The sequence below is a fragment of the Danio rerio genome, chromosome 25, assembly GCF_049306965.1.
Source record: "Danio rerio strain Tuebingen ecotype United States chromosome 25, GRCz12tu, whole genome shotgun sequence".
NCBI lineage: Eukaryota > Metazoa > Chordata > Actinopteri > Cypriniformes > Danionidae > Danio > Danio rerio.
In genome coordinates this window covers 9,769,539-9,781,029 of record NC_133200.1, presented here as the reverse complement: position 1 = coordinate 9,781,029, position 11,491 = coordinate 9,769,539, and the positions used below count along the sequence as shown (strand labels likewise).

The following is an 11,491-nucleotide window of genomic DNA, read 5'->3' as shown; positions in this document are numbered from 1 at the left end:
ATTGACTAAAAATAATAATGACGTTAATAAAGACATTATAAATTGGCTCTTACAGTTATTGTGATATTGTTAGCACATTAAAATAATACATGTTAATAAAAATACTAATTAAATTTAGTTATGAAATGTAAATAAAAACAGATGAATGTAAAAATGAAATTCAACAGATAGATTACACAGACGAACGGAAGGACGGACGGCCAGACAGACAGACAGATAGGTGGATAGATAAAAGAAAAGGAGAAATAAAGTCAAAATAACAAGAAATAAATATATAAAGTTAATAATATGACATTGGGAATATGACGATTATGACATTTCAGTATAGGGGAAGCTGACCATGGATCAGTGCTGCATGAGTGTATGACTCAGGGAGCTCATGAATCCTGAAGGTTTGCTCTGACTCCACATATCTGACAGTGGCACAGTCACTGAAGTGATGCTTCCAGTTACGACCACACTCTACAATGAGCCACTTATTGTCATGATGAAAGGAAAACACTCTTCCCCTTCTCTGACTCCCACTTTTTTCTCCTCTGCATTTCCTGCTTCCTCCCTCGGCCCCCTGAGGAGCACATCGCTCTAATAGAAATGCCTTTTCATTCTCTTCCACTAAGCGGACAGATGAAGGAGGAACGTGTGATTTGTTTTTCCTGAAATAGATAGCTGAAATAGATTTATTTTGTGCTAAGCTTCCGAGATTAGTGATGTCAGGCTGGTGATGATCAAGTGTATACAATGTAGAAACAATGTTTGTACGTATATATATAGCTACAGTTAACGGCAACCCAGGGTCATTCTGAAAACATACCCCTATATACATTTCTGCAAAACAAAAAATTCCCTGGAACTACATTTTTGGCAGTTTTGATTTTTCACGAATCCATCAGAGGCCACTGTGTACTTTTTTTAAGATCTCAAACTTCTGTCGGGAGTGCCATTTGCTCTTCTAGCGAAAGTCCACCAGAGGTGGCTGTAGACTTCCTGAATGGCCGATCGACTGACCCACTTTCCTCCATCCCTGAACCCAACCAAAGCACTGATTTTTTCATTGTTTTTAAAAGCACTGATTGACCCGCCCACCCACTACCTTTGAGTGTTTTCAAAAGCAATCCAGAACAAGAAAAATCCTCGCGGCAACCTGATTTTTACCACGTTTTCAGATTTTATTACATTCTCACCCTGTTATTTACATGTTTATTTCATTTTTTTGGCTTTTGTTTTTGTCATACCTGCTTTTTATCATATTATACATTTACATATTATACATGTATTTAAGCATTTATTATTATATACGCTACCTCCCTTATATGTCTTAATGGTTTAAAACTACTTTTGAGCCTACGCTATGATAAAGGCACATTTCGCACTGTAAATTCTAACATGTTCAGTTTACTTAAAAAAAGTTTGGAAACCGATTGCCTTATTTTTGCAATATAAACTTACAAGGAAATCTTAAGTTAAGTTTAATTATTGCCTTGAAGTAAGAAAACTAAAACTTATAAAGTAAACTAACTGTTAAAAATTAAGTAAGTTTAATAGAAAATTCTAGTTAACATACTTGTCATTATTTAGTAACCTTACTTAGGGTTTTATAGTAAGATTACTTTATTAACTCTATTTAACTAATACTGTTCTACCATGTTCAGTTAACATCTTGAATGCTAGTAGTCTCAACATTGTTTTAATCCACCATTTTAAGTAATGTCAACTAAAGAAACTACGTGCAATCGGTTTCCACATTTTCTTCAATTAAACTGAACATAAAATATGTAGTTCAACCTACAAGTAATGACATTATACAGGTCTTAAATGTAAACATTTTATTTGACAAAATTAGCAGAATTTCACAATACACTTGTGATATTTTAGTATCACAATACACAATACAGTTTTGTAAAAACCTGTTGTAAAGTGCTGTAATATACTGTAAACAGCAATACAGACAAAAAATATAATAAACATGTTCAACCCTAAAACACAAGTTTTCGAAAAGGTATGAAAATCTATCAAAAAAACTTTAAATACTTGACACTTGGAAAAAAGATACTTGAATTAGTGTAATTAAACATGCCATTGCACCAGCACCTTAAACATGGCAGCATATAGACACTCACAGAGGAACAGATATTAAGCTTTAAAGCTAATTTGTTAGACTGTGTAGTTTAGATTTTCCTACAGAAAATATCACATTAGTGTGGTCAAAAGTATTGAGTTTGGTATCAATCAATACTGAAATATTAAAAATATCCATTTTCCACCAGCATTTGAGTGCTACTGAGCTCGTTCTTAAACACCATTGATTGGCCACTGTGTTCACATGCTCAACAGAAATGACTGTGATTGGCTGTGACTGTCATAGGTTTACCATTTTTCACTGAGTCCAAACAAAGTTACACAGACACTGAAGTGTTTCAAAGCCATGTCGATAGCTGATTTGTTTAGAAGCTAACATATAAGCTATCTGGTGATGAATCGACTGTTCGACAGTGCTTTGAAGTTATTCAGTGTCTTTGTATCTTTGCACCTGGTGAACAGTGGTGAAGTGTGGTAAAAATAATGACCTTCAAAGCCAATCAGTCATATCTACTGAGCATGTGAACACAATGGCCAATCAGTTCTTGCAATGTTAGTGGGAAATGGATGGACTTTTTTTTTTTATTTATTTCAGTACCGATTGGTACCAAACTTTTGACAACCCTATAAATCACAATACACTTTTTTGGTAAAAAAAAAAAAAAAAAGTGTTTTAAACACCAAAATGCTGCAGTCCTAAATGTAACACTGCAAACAGCAACATGTTAAAAAGCAACACTTTGTAATTAAACATGCCATTATACCTGAACCTTTAAACATAAAGCACAGCAGTATATAGGCACTCGCCGAATAAAACACATTACGCTTCCCTCCCAGCAAAAGCAACACACATTGAACAAATTCAAATGCATTGCTCAAAGTCTTTGGGTAGTCCGAATTCAGTGTGTAAATCAAAGCAAAAAAAGAGACATACTGCATGTGGCAAAGTCCATAACCACTTTTCCTTCCAGTATAAAGGCCCACATTGCATCCATAATGAGGTTCTTTAGACATCTTCACACACGACAATCAGCAGGCCAACATCTTCTGCACTGAAGTCCGACTCTACAATTACATCCTATGAATAGAGAAAGAAAAATAAGTAAAGTTTGATATTCTAAATGGCACTAATAAAGCCTGTAGTGGCCAGGAGACCAAAAGCAGAGGTGAAAAAAATACAATTCCTTGTGCTTAATTTAGTAACACTTTAGTAGGAACCAATTACCCTATTAACTAGTTGCTTATTAGCATGACTATTTGTGTTTATAGTACATTTTACATTCAAATGCTTCTTATAAGAAGGCCTTGCTATGGTGCTCCTTCTTCAATGTAGACCAACACGATGGATTTGCCTGTACTGCTTCTACTAGGCTTGTCATGATAGTGGAATTTATTACCAATCCATATAGTAATTTTAAAAACATCCATTTCCTGCTAACATTTGAGCATTGTTGAGTGTCATTTCTGTTAAGCATGTGAACAGAATGGCAAAACAGTGCTGTTTAAAAATGTGCTCAAAAGTGCTTAAAATGTTAGCAGGAAATTTGCTGCTTAAAATTGCAGCAGAGATTGGTACTAAATTCCAGTATCTTGAACATGATACTATTCTAAAGGAACAATACATTTTTTTAATTAAAGAAACACTGTAATGTAATAAAACAAACTGCAGTAAAAGTACTTTTAAAACATTTTCAAGAAATTAAATGCAAATGGGTGAGAGACCAATTGGTGCTACATAATCAATATAAATATTTTGTAGGGAAAACTTAATAAATTGGGAACCGATTCATGAATGCATTTGGTTTTGCTAGATTAAAGCAGTGAGTCAAGTTTGCATTATTTAGCACACTTTTAAAAAATGTATTAATAACTATTTTTTAATAAGAAAATTGATGTTTTAGTATGGCTTTTAGAACAAGGGTGCAGCCATCTACAATCCCACAGCAGGTGACTTCACAGGGTTGGTTATAATACGGAGCATCTTTGACTTTGTGGCTTTTAACACTATCTTTTTACATCTTAATCCAGCAGGTTCTTTCAACTGAAATTATATTTCTCTCAACATATTACATAGGTATTACACTTATTAAGATTTTTTTTTCAAGCTAATCTTCCTCCTTTTCAAAACAAGTGTGTTTAAAAATGAAAGAAATGCATTCATTACTTCACAGGCCTATGAAGCTAACTGACCCTGTGATGGCACAAGCTGCTGTATTTGCAACATAGCAATGCTCTTGCTCCAAAGGCCATAATATAACATCCCTCTTACTTTCAAATACTTACATTAAATGCATTTGTTTTATTTTTATAAAATTGAAAATTTTTATTAATAAGTGAAGTAAACTGGAATGACTGCTTCATTTCCAGTCTAAGAAAGCAGAAACAATAATACTACTTACAAAACACATCCTGAAAATTTCTTTAGACTCATCCCTCTAAAGGACTGAAAGACCCCGGAGAACTGCTGCCAGATGACCTTGAAAAAGTAAAGACAGGTAGACATGCATTATAGCCCAATGAAAACATCAAATGCAATTTATTGCAATCAAATGCAAATTATGATTCAAAGATGATGTCACAAAAATACCTTTGAATTAACATGTTGAAAATTTCTTCTAGTTTTCTTCTGCAATTTTCTCCTGTTTTTTTTTTTAAATTTCAATCAAACGAGCAGTGTGTGTCCAATGCAGCGTAGAACTTGGATCTCACATTTCTTCCTGATATTCGATTGAATTCTGCAAAGATCCAATCAAAACATTATTAGTCATTAATAACATTCAAAAACACAAATTCACAAAATCACACAAAGTTTTGAAAAGAAAACAAACCTTCTGCAGCACTTGCATCAGCTGGTGTTTCCTCTATGACTTCCTTCTGGATGTCACTGTTGTGCACAAAAACGTAGTGTTATTGACATGGCTAAGCGAAATTCTAAAACAAAAAACAGAAATCAGAAACACATGCAATGATACAATGCAATGCCATTTAGCAACAGATGTTACACTTTAACATGACATAGTTAAATGTTCTTGAATAATAAAAGCTGCCAAATACTCCCGGCGCCTGTCATCAAAAGCATGAGCTATACTTGTCACCAAACAGTAATAAACACAACCCCCGATTAAATATAATCATGGCATTGTTGCTGGTGTGCCTTACTTTTATGCGCATTAAAAGTGGAATAAATATTTGTCTCAATTGATGTCTTTAAAAGGACACTGAACTTTCTGACTAGGGTTGCACGGTTTACCGGTACTATGGTAGTATCGTGATACTATGGCTCCAAGATACTGGCGGTGCCACTGTAGTTTGTAAACGGTAGTATTGTCATTAACAGTCTGCCTACAATACATAATGCTGCATGTGAAAAAGTCACTTAAATACTTACACGATTCAGCAACAATAGATCATTGTATTTTAATAGTCTATGGAGCCTTCTAAGGTTGTAAAACTGTAGAATTTGCGCCTTTTATAGTAGCCTATTGCATATTTTGTGATGGTTCATTTTGAATCGGAATTCGTTTATTTCTGTTCCTGTCAATATGATATAATAGCTACAACAACCGTGATAATCTATTAAAAAGAATGACTCATAAAGTGAAATTTTGAATTACTTTGGATTCTTATCCTATAATAAGTGTGAAAAAAGTTTGATAGATGAAAAACCCAAAATAGCAACAGGAAACAATTTTTGACCACTTCATATAGCCTAGGTTTGTTGGAAAAATGCTCTTTTCTTTATGTATCTTTATTTTAATGTTTTTTTTTTTTTGCTGGAATGAATACATTTTAGGTGAAGAGATGTGCAAATACTTTTTTCAACAATAAGGGAATTATTTAAATTCAAGTAGGCCTATAATAACATATACAATATATTATTTCTGACATTTTTCTTTATTTCATGGATTTAAGTTATGAATTACAGTATTGCAATACTACTTGGTATCACCATACTTCAGCTGGTATAGTATTGTAACATAAATTAATGGTATCACAACACAACAACCCTATTTCTAACTAGTCCTCAGATGATTATTCAAATGGACAAAATATTCGGACTATTCTTGATCATGCAGTTCTTTGCTGAGAATTTTGTTAAATGTACTTTTAATGCATTAAACGATTTAAAATTACCCTGACACTCAGTATGGAGACAAGGTAACGTTAATAGAACAATTCATGAATATGTTCTATGGCTTGTGCGGTATTGTTCAAAAAGTTTTCTTTGATGTGTAAGTGCAAAACTTACATTTCCACTGCATATCAGCTCACAAACTGGTAGTCTGAAATAAAAAATAAATAAAGGGTATAATGATATTACAAACCAAATATGCCACTCACAATACTCTAATGGTGTGCTACATTTTAAACAACCTTGTAATTGTTCAAATTTATTTGCCCTAAATTGTTAAAAATTAGTGAAACCTTCTTTAAAAATGCAAACTAACAGGTTTGGCAAAGCCTGTTTCTTTACAGAAAGTTTGCTTATAACAAAGGCTTGTTGATGCCTTTGTGTGATATTGAGCAAACAAAGGGATGTTTCTGTGCTTGGTTGTACGAGTTATACCACTTCATCATTAACGTTATCCATCACACATATTCAGTCGCGTCTGGTCAGATTTATTTGTCATTACAGCAATACAAAACAGTCAATAACGTAACGGCAACACTGGAATAAACCTTCAAAACGGCATAAAGAAAAGACAAATAGCATATAAAACAAATAAATGAGTTAATTAAATATCTCTCGCATTTTCATAAGTTTAACTTTAAGTTTCATAGGGATTGTTAGCATAAGCACACTTTAGCATCATGTGTAAATATGTATCTGCCTCATACAGTGACACGAATCGTAATCGCATCGAAATACTAAATTACCTACGACACTCACGGGTCCATTTTGAGCTGGAACTGCTTTATAATGTTCTAAAAGCCTCGGCGGGTTAAAACTGCTGCTGCCCTGGCGATCATGGAGAAAAAAACGACTGGTCTGGTCATGAGCCGCTCGCTGACGCCGGACCGATTCACAGCTGATCTCCTCACCTGCTTCCTGCAGGTGATCTCATAAAAGTAAATCTTAAAAAAAACACGCATATTTTCGTCACAACAAGCGCCACTAAAGTTCAGCGATAACTAACGTTACTGTATTTGTAATGCGGATAAATAGGTTTCGTTTTCTTTTTTAAAAATGTAGACCTACAGCTATGTGTTAACGTTACATCTATTTGAACGGATCATTGCGCGCGCTCTTTCTCTCTCAGTGCATCATTTAAAATGGCGCGGCCCGCTCTTTTAGAGCATAACGCCCACTTTACAAATTACTACTAACTTTACAAATTATTAATAGTTATTAAAAAGGACTAAGCAGCTAAAAATATCTTATCTAGTTAAGTAGACAGTATTGCAAATAACGTGCAGTGGTCAAAACGTTTAGTCACAACATCATGGGCTATTAATTAGTTCACAAAACAGCAAACAATTTCACAAAGTGCAGGAAATAAACAGATTACTGATACTATACAAATAAAATCAAAGTAGTAATTAAAACGAAAAGTTTACCTTGATTTACAGCAGTACATCTTCTCAATATGAAATCCTGTCCTTCGATGGCGGTGCTGGGTGGCGGTTGGTTGTGACTCGGGATGGGGGATGGGAAATCACCACCCAGTACGCATGTGTAACAGCATGGCTTAGCCCTTATAAGCAATTTTACTCAAATTACATTAGTTATGGGAACTTTATACCTTACTATGTCAGCAACACTAATGCATTTCTAGTAAACTCAACAATTAGCTTAAAATTAAGTAAACACACTAGAATTTTGATAGTAAGGAATACTATTCGCATTTACAGTCTTTCCTAAACCATGCTAACATATGGATCGTCACCCACCTTCATAATTAAAAATGTAATTTCTGTGGAAAAACATACATCCTTTATCAAGTTTAGAGTGTGGGGCGATAGAATGTCGGTTCACAAGACAATAAACATCCGTTGAGGTAAATCATGAAGTAGTGAAAACTAGCGTATCTGTGTCTGATCGTATCTGACTCCATTCACATATTGCTCCGGCTGGAAGTATCGATACTCAACTAACGCTGTACCGGATGTGCGTTCGGCCATTCGTGAAAAAGGCCTATCTGACAAGGTAGGAGAAATCTACAGAATTCCCAATCGATAATCGTGTGAACCTTGGGATAAGGAGACAGACTAGCTTGTGCGTAGAAGCCATTTAAATTACAGTGCCTTTTTGGTAAGCGATCCAGGTTCCACTTGCCATGATTAATGCAACCTAACAATCCTTTAGATGATTTGGATTTCAAAGTTATGTGTTAAACAAATTATTTCTTAATGGGGAAGATAATATTATTGACTCGATAAAATATTAATTCCAGCCAAACAAAAAGAAATCACACTTTCTCTCGAAGAAAAAAAATATAATGGGAAATGATGTAAAAGCTTACTTACTCTGTTAAAAATCACTCTGGAAATGTTTGAAAAAGTATTAAAATTTTGCAGGAGGACTAGTAATTTTGCCTATATATATATAGTGATATAGTCATATATAGTGCTTTCCACTAATATTGGTATTGGTACACATACTAAAAGATGGCAGGGGAACAAATGTCTTAATTTATACAAAAGCCCTGAGGACAGATTGTTTTTGGATTGCAATTGTGAATGGCAATTAGATTTTTATGTGCAATAGTGTTCTCATTTAAAAGAGAACATTTCTGTTATGATTTTGCGCAAAAGATTGTTAGGTTAAACATTAAGGACATTTTTTTACAGCCTTCTTTGCTCAAATTCACCAAGGGTGCCAATATTAGCGAAGGGCAGTATGTAATGCCTGGTCATGCTGCAGCCACTTTCAGAGTCAACTCACCATTTAATCTCTGGCTGACCTTACAGTACTACAAATCAAATCCTTTTATTCACTACCACGGTGCCCAGAGAGGAGATATGACACCGCCGCTTGCCTGTCTGTCTGATTAGCAACGCCTGCGTGATAAAACACATCTGTCTCCAGGCCTCAAGTCGACAAAACAGTCTTTGGTATGACTGAAAACACCAAATCTAGCAGTCAAACAGAACCCGGGATCACATATTCACCTTTGAGACAGATGAGCGACATGTAGTACAGAGCAAAACTCCCTCTTCGCTATTGAGCTGATTATCAGAAACGCACATTTCAGAAACAGGCCCACGCACACAAACACTGATCCGTTGCATACATCGCCTACTCTCTGTCGCGAAGCTGTCCGTCACAATTAGCAACACACAATCTGGAAGAGAGCTGAGTCAGAAAGCAAACACGCTAAACAACTGGCAGAGTATAGCTGAGGTTAGCTCAAGAAGTTGGAGATGGCACACAGCTCTGATTTATCCAGCTTCTTTAGAAAAAACCCTTGCGAATGAGTCAAAAAAGCGTACAGTCATGGCTAATCATAGCTACTACTGCAGCTACGCATGGAAATCACAAGAATATGTAGGTGGAGAACAGGGTACATGAGGACGTGAATGCTAATGCTAGCTACAAACTTATTTTTCTACAATATTGTTTTGAAGAGTGTCAGAGCTATTCATAGCTGCGTTTTTACATGCTAGCATACTGTATATGCTAAAAACATCTACTTAGCATTATTGGAGTTTGTATGTCCCTGCTGAAAAATCCAGCTTAAACCAGCCTAGGATGGTTGGCTGGTTTTAGCTGGTCGACCAGCCTGGTTTTAAAGGGGTTTTGGCCATTTCCATCATGGTCTTTGCTGGTCAGGCTAGAAGTTGACCAGGTAAAACCAGCTAGACCAGCTTGGGAGCCCAGCAAAAACCAGCTATGCCCAGCTTAAACCAGGCTGGTTTTAGCTGGTTTAAGCTAGTGATATTGCAGCTTGCTAATGGCCAAAACCCCTCTAAAACAAGGCTGGTTGAACAGCTAAAACCGGCCATGCAGCTTATAGGTTGGTTTAGGTTGTTTTTTTTCAGCAGGGAAATACTCTAGTAATTTATAGTAAACACTGTAGTGTTTGAACCATATTGTGGTAAATTACTTTAATCTGTTGTAGTAATTTTATAGCTGCTGTGGTAAAACAACATCTATTAATGTAAATAAATGACCCAGTAGCGTAGTTTTCTAAAAGTATTGGACATGTTACACTACAATAAGCCATATTTCCTTTCAGGAAATGTAAAGAATTTGTTACAGTTTACCTATAGTTATTGTATGCTCAAAGTGTTGTACTGTAAATACAATAATATTATAATACATGGTATGGTATGGTTCAAAACGCTACCATATTTATTAAATTACTATAGTTTTTTTTTTTTTTTTGGGAAATTGTCCTTTAAAAAATACTAACTGTGCCGGATCCTAACGAAAAATAACCAAGGATTTTATTACCAAACACCAAGATAAAAATATAATAAGTGTAGCAAAACCATTGCTGTGTGGTTATATGGGTAAAATACACTAAAACTGTTTTTGATGTTAATGATTTAATCTATTTGTAATAAAATCATGATTAATATCTTATCTCCCCTTCAGGAAATACTAACTGAAGAAGCAATCTTGACAAAAATGAGGACCATAACAAGTCTATATCAAGAATAGCCTACATAAAAAAAACTATAGTAATTTATATGTTTTTGAGCCGTGTAAAGGTTCAATCATTGGGGTACTTCTATAATCATTGGGCATAGATATTAACATTGGATGTCCCTTACGTTATTGTTGTCTTTTAGAAGGAATGGGTCAATAGAGCTGCCAGTTTAGTACAGGGTAGCGCTCCTTTGAAATGAATGTGGGACAAAGGTGGAGGACAGCCCACCCCGAGCCATAGATATATACGCATATATACATATATCTATGATCGGATGGTTTTCCGGTGGTCAGTATACAAATATTTTTTTTAAATTATGAAAATTATAATTTTACATCACTTTTCTATATCGATGGATATAGCTTGTGTTTGTGTGCATGGAAATGTATTATCCACCCTCCCTGTTAAATTTTATTTAATCCGTGTCCTGAAACACACCCCGACTCCCGCTTTCACTTTTAATTCTAACGGAGGGAGTGATTTGTTTGTGAATGGACCTCCGTTATGAACGACTCATGTAAACCATCAATATCACTGCGTCTCACTGTGCTCATTCATCTTTTTGATCTAAATGGTATATAACATTTGTAATATTCAGTAATTTATGGGTGGACAATATGCACAAGCGAAGGCACTGTTACGTCATCAGGCACCCGTATAAGTTATTTCAAAACTTCACTTATAGCCAACAATAACACAAGTTGGCATCGCAGCATCTTGTTGTCGTATTTTTATTTACATTGTTTTTTAATTTTATTCACTGAAACTAGCATAAGCCTAGTATTTAGTGCAAGTTGCTGTTACTTTGCCTTCTGGTC

The 11,491-nt window shown here is 35.0% G+C and overlaps 1 long non-coding RNA gene across 3 annotated transcripts; it reads right to left on the bottom strand.

Annotated features, from left to right (window-relative positions):
- Positions 1 to 1,808: 1,808 nt before the first annotated feature.
- LOC137489329 (uncharacterized) lies at positions 1,809 to 7,681 on the bottom strand. Of its 3 annotated transcripts, none has more exons than XR_011008743.2 (6): positions 7,636 to 7,681; positions 6,326 to 6,359; positions 4,905 to 4,960; positions 4,664 to 4,811; positions 4,476 to 4,552; positions 1,809 to 3,154 (listed from the first exon to the last, which is right to left on the bottom strand). It is a non-coding gene; the product is annotated as an uncharacterized lncRNA (long non-coding RNA). The 3 variants fall into 3 exon arrangements; XR_012400253.1 differs by lacking the exon at positions 7,636 to 7,681 and adding an exon at positions 6,955 to 7,092; XR_012400254.1 differs by lacking the exon at positions 7,636 to 7,681 and adding an exon at positions 6,968 to 7,092.
- Between the last annotated feature and the right edge of the window lie 3,810 nt (positions 7,682 to 11,491).